Source organism: Bos mutus, chromosome 14 (assembly GCF_027580195.1).
Source record: "Bos mutus isolate GX-2022 chromosome 14, NWIPB_WYAK_1.1, whole genome shotgun sequence".
Classification (NCBI taxonomy): Eukaryota; Metazoa; Chordata; class Mammalia; order Artiodactyla; family Bovidae; genus Bos; species Bos mutus.
This window is the reverse complement of record NC_091630.1, coordinates 56089010-56103667: the sequence shown is the minus strand read 5'-3', so window position 1 is coordinate 56103667 and position 14658 is coordinate 56089010.

Below are 14658 nucleotides of genomic sequence, written 5' to 3'. Positions count from 1 at the left end.
TATCATCCCACCCTTGCCCTCACCCACAGAGTCCAAAAGACTGCTCTATACATCTGTGTCTCTTTTGCTGTCTCGCATACAGGGTTATCATTACCATCTTTCTAAATTCCATATATATGCATTAGTATACTGTATTGGTGTTTTTCTTTCTGGCTTACTTCACTCTGTATAATAGGCTCCAGTTTCATCCACCTCATTAAAACTGATTCAAATGTATTCTTTTTAGTGGCTGAGTAATACTCCATTGTGCATATGTACCACGGCTTTCTTATCCATTCATCTGCTGATGGACATCTAGGTTGCTTCCATGTCCTCGTTATTGTAAACAGTGCTGCGATGAACATTGGGGTACACGTGTCTCTTTCAATTCTGGTTTCCTCGGTGTATATGCCCAGCAGTGGGATTGCTGGGTCATATGGCAGTTCTGTTTCCAGTTTTTTAAGGAATCTCCACACTGTTCTCCATAGTGGCTGTACTAGTTTGCCTTCCCACCGACCGTGTAAGAGGATTTCCTTTTCTCCACACCCTCTCCAGCATTTATTGCTTGTAGACTTTTGGATAGCAGCCATTCTCACTGGCGTGAAATGGTACCTCATTGTGGTTTTGATTTGCATTTGTCTGATAATGAGTTTCACAGTCTTGAGCATTTCAATTAAGTTTCCTTTTAGAAGTAGGTTCATAGGTTCATCAAATGCTGCAACTCAAAGAACCCAGGAGGATCTTGATAATAGGATCTCTTAGAGACCTTGAGCTCATCAACAATGTCCACTCCCCTCTGCCCCCAAAATTGCATGGATGCTAGGTGGCAGCCATTGTGTGACCACCAATTTCATTTAAAGGAGCATGTGAATTATAGAGATGTTTGCCAAACCAGAAGACAGCAAAATCTCCTAGAAAAGCTCAGTTTTCCGTGAGTAAAAGGTATGCCATATGTCATATGCCATATCTCCCCACAGATAGGCTGAAAGATTGAATAGTTAATGCTGGATTTTGCTTCTCAAAGACAAATTTGCATATACCCCACAATGTATCACCATTCATAAATCCAGTTAACTACTAGACAAATGTATATTTACCCATATTTGTTCTCTGTGAATTTTTCAACTTAATGTGTATAATGTAACTGCTCTCTGCCAGCCTAGGGTACCCTCCCCAACAACATATGAGCCATTCCACCATGCATCCACATATTCAATTAACAGCCTTAATTGCTTTGAGACTGTGTGCTTCAGATTTCTGCTAATTAATAGCACCTTAAGACCTTCTCTTCTCAGATCCCCATACTGTATTATCACTAAAGATGGAATTTCTATTTCTAGTTATTATAAGGTATCTGTCACCATGAAAACTTAAACACATAGATCAAAGATATAGGCCAATTCCTTGATTTACAAAATAGAACAAGCACACCTAAACCTAATATCAGAAAGTCTAAAAATATTCGTGCTCTATATTATGAACATAAGTATTCTACATAGCCCTCTGTATCATTATAATGCATTTCAGCCTAATATATTTAAGTCCTTAAATTAACTGTATATTGCTCTCTTCCAGTGTTTGCATAACTGAGATCAAACCACATCCTAAAACAATTTATTGAAACTAAGACCTATGTAACTAATTACTATTTTATACTAAGAAAAGAAAAATAGAAACACCTAAAAGGAACAAAATAATCTTGATGGCACAAGAACAAAGAGATACTGGTATTGTTTCACAGAACCTCTCACTTACACAACCCTTTGCTCCCAATCTATTCTCCCCTTTTGCCTATCTTACCAAGGCTTTCTTACTGTACTGGTGAGTTTGAGCCCTAGAAGTGTCATTAACAATCATTACCTTCTTCTTTTATGCACGTATGCTCTGGGAACACCTCAAGAATGGAGCTAGCATTTGCCTGTCAAGAGACTCCAAACAAGATCCTCAATTTCTGAACTTCAACAACCATGATTTGTGTTCCTTGGTGCGCACTTCTCTGTACTAGGCACTATGGGAGACCCTAAAATGTATAAAATCCTGTTTCTGCTCTCAAGGAATTCACAGTTGTCTTGGGGGTGAGGAGGTAGAAGTAAATCATTAACTATAATAAAGGCAATATATTAAATAGAGACACAAGTACCATCACATCTAAGGAAGATGCAATTCATACACAAAGGAGTCATCAAGGAAAGTTTCTGGGAAAAGACAGCATTGGAGGTAAAGCAAAAAAGCTGAGTAGAGCTTTTGGTGGCCACTGCGTGACAGAGTAGCACTGCCAGCGCAACCGATGATGCTAATCATGGAAGTGCTTGTTTTCGATCCATTTTCTCCTCTAAATGCCTTGTGTGACCTGCCAAAACGCATCCATGATCCTCAAAACAGGTGGGCTTCAGTGGGCCTGTGTCTGAAGCAACACACTTCTCTGGTTGCTTTGTTTGCTAGTCTGATTTTTGGTTTGTCGGTAAAGACATCAAAATTTTCCTCACTATATACATTTTTGATTTCTGAAGTTTTTAAGCTTTGTTTTTTAGGCAAGTTCTGATTCTTTTTTTGGGGGGTGGGGGCGGTGGTGTGGGTTCGATCTTCATTGCAGCACTTGGGCTTTCTCTAGTCGCAGAGCACAGGCTCTAGAGCATGTGGCCTCAGTAGTTGGGCTGAGCAGGCTTAGTTGCCCTGCAGATTGTGGGATCTAAGTTCCCCAACCCCAGATAGAACCCAAGTCCCTTGCCATTGGGAGACAGATTCTTAACCACTGGACTACCAGGGAAATCCTTGATTTTTTCATATTTCTTTCTTTAGCAGATTACTCTCATATTTTTCCTGCTTCAGGTTGCACTTATCGGTCTAATTTGTATGATATATTCTTGGTCTCTTGTCTTCAGAACCATCAGCTTTTAATCTTAGGGTTCTGTGTAGCTGTGGTAAATTGTGTAAATTATATTCCTGTCATTTTCTTGTCCCTTCTGTGACATTGCACCTCATTGCTTTGACCAATTAAATATGAGTGATGCGCACATACCACTTCCCAATAGAAGCTTCAGGAGTTACTGTGTTTGTCTCTCTGCCCCATGATGACCCAGGCCAAGAAAAGCACTGCTCCTTCAGTCAGTCTGGGTCCTGGAATGAAAAACATGGGGGTCAGAACCACAGCCATTCTGAAGTCAGCACGTAATGTCAATGAGAAATACACCACTGAGATTGTGGGACTGTTTGTTACAGCAGCATACCCTAGCAAAAGCTGACTGTTACAGTCATTCAGGTAAGTACAAGGGTAATCTTCATTGGCCCAAATGCTGTTTTACATCTGTCTCTCTCTCTTTTTTTTTTTCGTAGTTAAAGTGCTTCTCTGACCTGTAAGGAAACCAAACAGCCTTAAACAATGCCCTTATCTCTTCCTTGCAAATTTTTTAGCAGCCCTGGCTCTACGTGGGATCCTTACCAGACCATGAGAAAATCCTTATACATTGAAACCCTCCCATCTCTTACAGTAAACATGGGCCATTGCTCCCCGCACTTCTCTGAGATCACACCAATCACACCTGGGATGCAAAGCTTCCTCCAAAATGACAGGGGCTGAAGTCGGGACGTCTGAGATCATTATACTGATGGCTCCATATCTCTCTTTATAGCAGGTAACACTTTCTGCAGAGAGCCTTCCTAGTAGTCTGCCAAATGATAGCCTCTACTGTGTCATGGTGTGTGTGTGCTCTGTTGTGTCTGAGTGATCCCAAGCACTGTAGCCTCCTAAGCTCCTCTGTCCATGGGATTTTCCAGACAAGAATACTGGAGCAGGTCGCCATTTCCTTCTCCAGGGGGTCTGCCTGACCCAGGGATCAAACCCGTGTCTCTTGGGTCTCCTGCATTGGCAGGCAGGTTCTTTACCACTGTGCCAACTGATATCCCCTACTCAAGTGGTTAAAGTGTGTCCCTAACAACCCTGTGTAGATCTCTAGCCCTGAAATGAAGATCATGTTTGAAATTAATATTGTATAACTGCCCCAACAGACAATGAGCTCCCCAATGGCAAGAGGTTCGTCTCATTTCTCTCTGTATCCCCTCATGGCAGGACTCAGACATTAGCCCCCATGCTCCCTCTGATGAACCTTTATCAATATGTTAGTGCAATAAAGTTATGCTTGCTACAGGGGAAGCTTTCAGGGTGCAGTGGAGCCGCAAGAAGGGAGTGACCAAGTTTACTTGGTGGCAGGTGTGTCAATAGGGGCTTCATAAAGGAAATGACATGCGAGCTGGGTTTTACAAGATAAATAAGTGTTCTTTTGCCCACAGAAGGGAGGAGGAAGCCAGGTAAGAAGGGCATTCCAGTGCAAAGGAAAAACAAACAGCAAAAACTCGAATATAGAAGCCAGCCTGGGCTTACTTTTCAATCAGGTTTATTTTCTTTTTCTGAGGTGTTAATAGAAGGTTTTCTGTGTTGTCAGTGAAAAGGTAAAATGATACTTTTAAATGGTATGTCTCTATGTTTCTGTTTTAGTGACTTTTTAAAAAAGAGTCTCAAAATAGTCTCATGACATGAAATAAAATACAAAATAGATGATAGGTGGGTACACACTGTTGGCAGAACAACAATACTAAGCATGTATTGAGGGGAATTCCCTGGCGGTTCAGTAGTTAGGATGCAGCACTTTCACTGCTGAGACCCAGGTTCAATCCCTGATTGGGGAACTAAGATCCTGCAAGCCACAAGGCACAGCCAAAATTATATAAATAAAATTAAACATAAATAGAATAAAATAAAAATATATTGAGCCCTCTTGACATGAAGGGATGATGCAGCGGCTAGGTTAGAGTAGCCCGCTGGCCATGCTTGTACTTCCGTTCCCTCAACAACAGTGACACCTCCCTCTGCCTCTCAACATGCTGTTGGCAGTAGGAGATGCAGCTATGCTTGTCGTGTAAAATGACAGGGCAATTCACAGGAGAATATTGGAGCACTGCAATCATCTCCGGCAATGGCTGCTGTCACTCCTGTCCTGAGGCACATGAGGGGCAACTCCTGTTACCCTTCCCCCAACTCAAGGCTGGCTGTGTGATATGCTTTGTCCAGGAGACTGTAGTGGCATGACCCTGGGCAAGTTCAGGACTTAGCCTCTGAGGGGACTGGCCAATTCCAATTTTGCTGTTAGGAACCAGTCATCATGGAAGAAACTCTACTCTGAGCCAGCTTTGCTGCAAGGAAGCCCAAGCTAGCCACGTGACAATACCAAGGCACAGGTGAGCAGGACCTTCCAGCCCCTAGTAGCCCCAGCCAAGTACAGCCAGGTGAGTGGCCCCAGCTGACAATATGTGGAGCAGGAAAAGTGCCCGTCTGAGTCCTGCTGGAATGTCTAACCCACAGACTTGTGAGAAATCATAAATCATTGTTTAAAGCCACTAAGCTTCAGGGTGGTTTATTATGCAGCATAAAGAACTGAAACAGCAGTAACAGTGTATCGTACACTATGCCAAGCATTCTCATAGACTGTTTCCTTTAATTCTCATAACAGTTTCAATAATATCATCCCACATTCAGATGAGAAAAGAAAGGCTCAGATGGTCTGTGGTCACAGACAGAGGAGGTGGGTGACCTAAGGTCTGTTTCTCTCTAGAACCTATGCTCAGAACGGCCAAACTGCCTGCCTGCAGAGCTGGTGAACCCAGCCACCATGCTCTGTCTCCACAACCAGGAGAACAGCCAGACAACTTAAATTTGCATGCCAGCTCTATTGCATCCTGTCTCTGGGCAAACTGCAGGATCCTCTCTCATGGGCTGATGATTTGCTAATCATATATTATATATGGAGCTTCCCTGGTGGCTCAGTTGGTAAAGAGTCTACCTGCAATGTGGGAGACCCGGGTTCAAACCCTGGTTTGAGAAGATCCCCTAGAGAAGGAAATGGCAACCCACTGCAGTACTCTTGCCTGGAGAATTCCATGGACAGAGGAAGCTGAAGGGCTACAGACAATGGGGTCACAAAGAGTTGTACATGACAGAGTAACTAAGACTTATTATGTGTGTGTAATGTGATTTTGATCATTAATTCATAGTAATATAACAAAAGGTGTTTTTTAGTAGATGAAGAAACTGAAACTCAGAAAATTAAGTGCTAGACCAGTCTTGGCAGCCAGAGTCAAGAGTATTAAAAATAGAAGGATCAGGCAAGCTAAGGAAGGAAGCTTGGGAAAAGAGCCGTGCAAAACTAAAACTTTTTTTAATTAATAGATTTTATTTTCTGAGCAGTTTTTATTCCAAAACAATTAAGCAGAAAGTACAGACAGTTGCCACCTACCCCCTCACGTCAGCCTGGTTTCCCCTATTATTAGCATCTTGTATTCGGTGGTACATTTGTTTCAATTGATGAGCCAATAATAACACGTTATTATTAACAAAAGTCCATAGCTTACATTAGGATTCACTGTTTGTGTTGTACATTCTGTATATAATTTAAGACTCTGATTAGGTGTAAGTTATTCTGCGACCATGTATGGGTCCATCTCTGTTGCTCCTCTGACCTCTCCCCTGTCTGTTCTTGTATTTGTCTTAGCCTCTGCTCCAACCTCCAGCTTGCCCTGCTGACTGATTTGATTTCTTCTCATGGACTTCAGGGTCGTCTCTTATTAGCTGGAGATTTACTAATCACCTTTTACATATTATATATGTAATGTGATTTGCTCATTAATTCATAATGATATGACAAAAGGTATTTTTTATTGATGAGGAAACTGAAACTCAGAGAATTAAGTGCTTTGCCCTGTTCACACAGCTAACAAGTGCAGGAGTTAACCAAGTATAACCAGCTCTATAGCCAAGACTTATTCCATACCCATTTCCTACCTGTTACCTTAGAGTCAGTTTTTAGCCACTCTTTTACCAAAATCCCATTCAGAATGTCATTAGTTATTCATCCATTTACATTTGCAACCATCTCTCAATGGGATATAAATTAAGTGCTTCCTTAGTTGATCTAGCTTCCCTGCTGGCTCAGGTGATAAAAGCATCTGCTTGCAATGCAGAAGACATGGATTCGATCCCTGGGTCGGGAAGATGCCCTGGAGAAGGAAATGGCAACCCACTCCAGTTCTCTTGCCTGAAAAATTTCATGGATGGAGGAGTCTCGTAGGCTACAGTCCATGGGGTCGCAAAGAGTCGAACACGACTGAGGGATTTCACTTTCACTTTAATTCATCTAACAGGGGCTTCCTGAATGGCAAGTGGTAAAGAATCTGCCTGCCAAAGCAGGAGAGTCACAAAACTCAGGTTTGATCCCTGGATTGGGAAGATCCCCTGGAGAAGGAAATGGCAATCCACTCCAGTACTTTTGCCTGGGAAATCCTATGGACGGAGGGGCCTAGCAGGCTACAGTCCATGGGGTTGCAAAGAGTTGGACACGACTGAGCATGTATATGCACACACTCTTGAAAACTCTGATGGAGACAAGTATCTTACTAAATAGATTATTATCCTGAGCAGAATATACTATGTTGGAAGGTGGGATAGTATAATGACTGTGTTGTGTAACAAGCTTTGATCTTGATCAAGTCATTTAAGCTCTCTTTGCCTCAGTTTCCTCATTAATAAAATGAAGACAATAATAGTACCAAACCAAAGCAGGTGTTGAAGGATCACCTAAGTTCAAATAGGTAAAGGACTTAAACTAAAACAGTCAGTCCTAGTATTAATAGGATAACTGTTGTGAAAATGCAGATTTTTTCCGATGGAATTGACATATTAGTGAACAATTTGAGCACACCAAGACGTCCCTGTTTGCTCAGGCCACTTTCGTTTCTGTGAGAAACACGAGGCAGAAGCGGAAAAAACCGCACCCAGTTGGCCTGAGACTTGTAGGGACCATACACGCATAAACTCAGACATCGGCCAGCTACATCTGACCTGACAGCTGTCCATCAGACTTCAGGTGACCTTCTTTTCACCCCGTCGAAGTAAGTCATACGCTGCAAACACTTCCACAAGAAAAGCGTCAGGTCTTTTCCAAGCTAAAATGTCACACTTATTTTTAGCATTTATGCATTTCTTAACCTTAAACAAGTGTTAAAAATCTCCTTCCATTTTATTCAGTTCCTTTGGTTTTTTTCAGTATGTCCCTGATGAAGGGTTTGAATGTTGTACCCCAACCCCATGTTCCCCAGAAGCCTTGTGACTATTTTTGCCAATTTTGCAGAGCACAGTGTTTTTTAGGAACACATGTATCACATTATAGCAAAACGGACTGTATCTGCCACTGATAAGCACTCAAATAGTGTAATTATTGTGGTTGTAATTATAAGAAACTGACATTTGGTGTACATTACCTGGCTATTTTTGTAGATCATGTTATATTTGAGTTGATTATTGTCATGATTAGTTTGATTATTGTCCATCTTGCTATTATTATTGTTGTTGTACTCATATTCAGGAATGTCTCTATGATTTACATATTTGTAAGGCTGCCCAAAATTCTAAATGTTATGTTTATTTTTTCATTGGAAAATAATTGCTTTGTAATGTTGTGTTAGTTTCTATCATACAACGTAAATCACCTGTATGTATTCGTATATCCCTCCCTCCTGAACCTCCTTTCCGTTCCCCTCCTATCCCCCACCTCTAGGTCATCACAGGGCACCAAGTTGAGCCCTCTGTGCTATACAACAACTTCCCACTAGCTATCTATTTTACACATGGTAGTGTGCCGGGAGCCGGTGAGGCATTCCACTCGTGACAAAGGTCATGAGGAAGGAGGCTCGGCATACGCAAAGGCGGGATTGAGCCTCAGGAGTCCGCCCGGATATTCTCGAGCATCTACCCCCCAAAAAAACCAGAGTCTGCCTACTTTATTGCTTTGTGCTCTCACCTCTGACTTTACTGGGGGCTGTCCCCTACCACCATCTCGCTCTCTCTGTCAAAGAGTTAACTTACAGCTCCAATTAATAAAATTCCTGGGCAATTAGGAGTGTTTAAATCCAAACCCCTCAGATGGCTCTCTAACTCGCCTGACAAGTTTACCCGGACTCCTGCAGCTATGCATAGGATTGTTTACAGTCTCCCAGCCTCCAGAGGCACGGGAAGCTTAAGATATTCAAATAGCTTAGAGCCTCTCAGAGAGTTAGAAACTGTCAGAATAAGACTAGTAAAGGATTTCATTGATGAGTCAATGCTTGTTGCCAAGTTTTCACATCCCGTAAATTGTATCCTTGAATATGTATTAATCAATAGTTGGTATATAGAAAAAATAAGTAGTGGCCTTGGTGTTAGTAACTTTAGACCCTTAAGGTAATAAATTCTTTCCTTTGTTGTAAACCCATTACACATCCGCCCTATAGGAATGCAATTTTATCTTTGGAAGATGGCGCCAAACCTTAAAATAATTACTCTTAGAGAAAATAAGTCTTTGTTGATAAGTCCTTGTCAAGAGTCATAAAATGTTAGTAGGCCTTCTGGCCAGAAGATGATGTAAATCACCTAAACCATTTGTATACGATAAATTTGCAGGAAAGAAACCCTGGTTTTTGATAAGAATCAAAGACTGCTGACTTTGCACCCCCTATTATCCTCTATGTGTAACTTAGGGTATATAAGCCCCTGTTGAAAATAAAGCTACGGGCCTTGCTCACCAGCGCTTGGTCTCCCCATGTCATTCTTCCCTTTAACTTCCAGCTGAGTCTCCATCTGGAGTGCGGAACCCACCACGCTTAGTAATTATGCCTGGGCTTCTAAGACCCACTTGAGAAGGTGTCTAGGGTGAGGCACCTTCCGCTATTCGAGAGGGCGCCTGCGGCCTACGTAAGTGGTGCAAACTTCTTGTCTTGAAGTTTTATTGGTCTCCCGCGTAAACCAAGCTACTCAGCCTCTTTTCTCCACTGAATTTTCCTACTGAGCTATCCTCATTCTATTATTCTTTATATCTCTAATTAGCGTATAAATAGTCGCCTAGGCCGTCTCTCCTTCGAATACCCTGGATCAGCTGGGGCTGGTCCCTGGCAGTAGTGTTATATATATATATATATATATATATTGGAGAAGGCAATGGCACCCCACTCCAGTACTCCTGCCTGGAAAATCCCATGGACGGAGGAGCCTGGAAGGCTGCAGTCCATGGGGTTGCTGAGGGTCGGACTTGACTGAGTGACTTCACTTTCACTTTTCACTTTCATGCATTGGAGAAGGAAATGGCAACCCACTCCAGTGTTCTTGCCTGGAGAATCTCAGGGACGGGGGAGCCTGGTGGGCTGCCGTCTATGGGGTCACACGGAGTCAGAAACGACTGAAGTGACTTAGCAAGTGTTATATATAGGGCTTCCCTTGTTGCTCAGCTGGTAAAAATCCACCAGAAATTCGGGAGACCTGGGTTTGATCCCTGGGTGGGGAAGATGCCCCTGGAGAAGGAAAAGGCCACCTACTCCAGTATTCTTGCCTGGAGAATTCCATGTACTCTATAGTTCATGGGGTCATGTTATATATATGTGTTGTATATATTGGTGCTTCCCTGGTGGGTCAGTGGTAAAGAATCCACCTGACAATGCAGAAGGTATGAGTTTGATCTCTGGTCCAGGAAGATCACCTAGAGAAGGAAATGGCAACCCACTCGAGTACTCCTGCCTGAAAAAACCCCATGGAGCCTGGCGGGCTGCAATCGATGACATCGCAAAAAGTTGGACACAATAGAGCAACTGAATAACAGAAACAACAGCAAAGTTTATACATGTCAATGCTACTGTCCTTCTCCTCCCACCACTGTGCCCACACGTCCATTCTCTATGTCTGCATTTCTATTTCTGCCCTGCAAATAGGCTCATTAATTCCATTTTTCTAGACTCTATGTATATTCGTTAATATGTATTTGTTTTTCTGACTCACTTTGCTCTGTATGACAAACTCTAGACTCATCCACTACAAATGACTCAATTTCATTCATTTTTATAGCTATCACTTAAATAAATGCGATCAATGTTAATCCTATAAGCAGACATGGGAAAACCACACTTCACACCAAAGCAGGGCGGGAAATAGGCAGTGTGGACAAGTACAAGTCAAATACTATTGAACTTACTTACTCATTTAATCCTTATGACAATTCTGTGATGTCATTACCACTATTTGACAGATAAGGAAACTGAGGCTCAGAGAGTTTATATAACTTCTCCCAAAATAGCAGAAACAACAACTGTGAAATTAGGATACACACACAGTCTGCTAGCTTCAGAGATCGTATAGCTCCCATTATTCCCATAATAGAAGGTTGTGAATCAAGAAACAGGTTGGACAACCAGTAAATACCTACTGCCTGACCACTGAGGAGCTAAAGTCTGTCTTTCAGAAAGTCATTTGACATTCAAAATGTATTCAATTCCTACCAATATACACCATATAGTGTCAAGATGTTAGCTAATTAGACCTCACTGTTTCTCACCCTGACTACTGCAGTTGCTTATTAGCTGCCCACTCTTCCCAACTCTATCCCCCACCACCACCCTAAAGTCTATTGGGTTGGCCAAAAAGTCCATTCAGGTTTTTCCAAAAAAGAGTACAGAAAAAACAGAATGAACTTTTTGGCCAACCCCGTATCTTGATTGTTCTATGTTCTCAAAACTCCCATGTGTGCACTCCACAGAATCTATCTCGGCTAGGTTGAATCAGCGTTGCTCTTCTGTAACTCTTACAACAGTCCATGTTTTTCACAATGCCTGTGGTGTTTCCCCCTCCAAATGGAGAACCTGTCTGGCTCATCTTCCTGTTCCCCCTCCTCACCATCTACAAAACTCTGCTCAAATTATTTCTTGCTGGTGGTCCAGTGGTTAAGACTCTGTGCTTCCAGTGTAGGGGATGCAGGTTCAGTCCCTCGTCAAGGAACAAAGATCCCACATGCCCATGCTGTGTGACATGGCCACAAAAAGAACAAAATAAATTCTTTCTTTCTAGGAAGCCTTCCCCCACCTCCCACAGTTTTCCAAAGAAGGTGCTATTCTTGAAGCAATTGCACCAGCATCATTGCTTCCATATCTTTCTCCAGCACTTGAGTATAAGCTCCCAAAAGACAATATCTACATTTTGTTCATCTTGGAATCTCCCAGACTTAGTAAGAGTCAGGTACTCAAATAAAATGCTTGTTAACTGACTCACATGACCAGATTTTCATCGTTTTAAAAATAAACCAGAACAAATGTTTTGGAAAGTCCATAATTTGACTCTAAAATGAAAATTCTGGCTCTGCTAAGAATGGTTCGGAACACTTCCAAGCAAATGTAACTGAATTGTATTGTTTCATGTATCACAGACTTTGAAGGTCAAAGTCCTATTCTTACATGGAGTCTCTGAGCCACAGTACAACTAAATCAGTTCTTTTTGATAGAACACTTCATAAAATTTTATTACATTTTGAAAGTCTTTACATTTTTATCTTTTAAAACCACTGAAGTTTTGTCCTCCTTGGGAATTTCCCCAGCTTGGATAAGCTTTTCTCTGTAACAGAAGCCTGATGGGAACCTGCTGTTCCAACCAGCGAGCACATCCAAGCCCATTTATGTTTCCAGTTGATGGAAACCTTGTGCATTTGTGATGACTAAGAGAAAATGACCCTGCTGCCTGTCAGAACTTCCAAAGGAGAAGAAACAATTTGTTTCTCTGTAAGGGTCTGTATTTCTTTGTATCTTCTAAGAAGAAACTTTGGTCTTCTTGGCTACCAAGACTACCCAAACCTGTCTCCTTTTCCAAAAGACTGAAATGCAACTCCCCTTTCCCTTTTCTCCCTTTTCATAACTGTTTTGATATCAGCCTGGCGTGCTGCGATTCATGGGGTCGCAAAGAGTCGGACACGACTGAGCAACTGATCTGATCTGATCTGATGATTTTTGAGGGGGCAAACCAAAAAACTTGTGCAAGAAATACATGTTTTGATAGCATAAGTTGAAAGAGGATATGGGTGGATAAAGTCATTGGATAAGCACCAGTGGGCAAAACCCTAACTGAGGTTCCCAAGGAGAAATCTAGATACATTCCAGTTGGGAAGTGATTTGGTGTCAGTACATGAGATGCAGTTTGTTATTTGCCAATATCTGGAATAATAAAATTAAGAAAGCTCCTCTTAGAGATTAAAATATTTTTAGGAAACATTAAAAGGCCTATTTTATACAGTTAATAAGTTTTGAAAAATTATGATATAATTTTTAAAATCTATGGCTTCAAGAAAGATTGAGATACATTCAGGGCTTCAACAGCCAAAAGAAGTTGGGTTGTTTATGCTTCCCAGGCCTCACACACTGGAAAGTTGTGTCCCATCACTGAATGCCCTGTATAAGAGTGTAACAATATAAAAGTACCCTTTGACTTAGTCTTGTGTTAATGTTTACTTAGTCTCATTGAAATCTGTAACTGGCTGTTGAAAGTCAAATGCAAATAAAACACTAGGTGCTCAAGACGAGATAATGATATAACAGAGGAGACTTTAACAGAATTTGAGAAAGGCAGAACCTTTTGGAGTCCCACCCTGAAAGTCTTGATTTCACTGAACAGAGTCAGACCCAACTTAGCAACTACACAACAACGAGGCTAAAGCTTGAGAATGTAAATCTCTATGACTCAAAAATATTATTTTAAGTGAATTTTAATTAATGAGTTAAACAAAATATTTGACACATACTCATTTTATTTTTGTGGTTTTACCGTTTTAAAAATTATGCCGTAACACTCCTGAAACGGGACTCCTAGCACACAGGAAGACACGCTGGAAGCTGTCTAAGCACCATGGCCTCCTCTGCTTGCCTGGTTACTCCATCTCTCCTAACTCCAGGACGTTTTAGTGACCTCATTAGCACTGCTGAATCAAAGCACTTCATTCTTTTCTTCACAGATGATACTCTAGCTGAGTTTCCACCACCCAGTACCTTTAATTTTATAGCTCAAATGCTAGATTTTTTTTTTTTTTTACATCTATGCCCTTCAATTTTAATGTTGAGAATTTGAGTACATTATTCCAGCCGGAAGAAATGACTGTCATATCATTTATATCTTTATCAAAGTGCAACTACGTGCTCAGTCACTTCCAACTCCTTGTGACCCTATGGACCATAGCCCACCTGGCTCCTCGGTCCATGGGGTTCTCCAGGCAAGAATACTGGAGTGGGCTGCCATGCCTCCTCCAGTGGATCTTCCTGACCCAGGGATTGAACTCACACCTCTTATGTCTCCTGCATTGGCAGGCAGGTTCTTTACCACTAGAGCTACCTGGGAAGCCTATCAAGGTGTAAACAGGATACTAGAAGTCTCTCATAACTCAGTCAGAACTCAAGGAGGCATTTGGTGAGCAAAGTCTGCTTCCATAGGTGGGATGAGAGGCAGGAGGAGAGAAAGGAGGCCTCGCTATAAACGAGGTCAAGCAGAGGCTGCTGCAGTGATGTACTGCTGAAACTTACACAGTCTGCTCTTTAGGAAGGACAATGCAGAACTGTCTGCTATTAATGCCCTTATGTAATATTATACTTCAATAAAATGACCCTCCTAAAAAGTATATAAAATTAAGACTATAAAATTACTAGAGCCCCTTCAAGGGCCTTGCCAGGGACCCCATGGAAGTGAGGGGCACTGAGCCGAGCTTCTTTGGCTTCCCCGTGAATCTGCTCTGCATCTGCCAACTGGCTGGCACAGAGCAGGTCCTCAGTACCTGGTGGGGCTGATTTACATACAGTCACAGT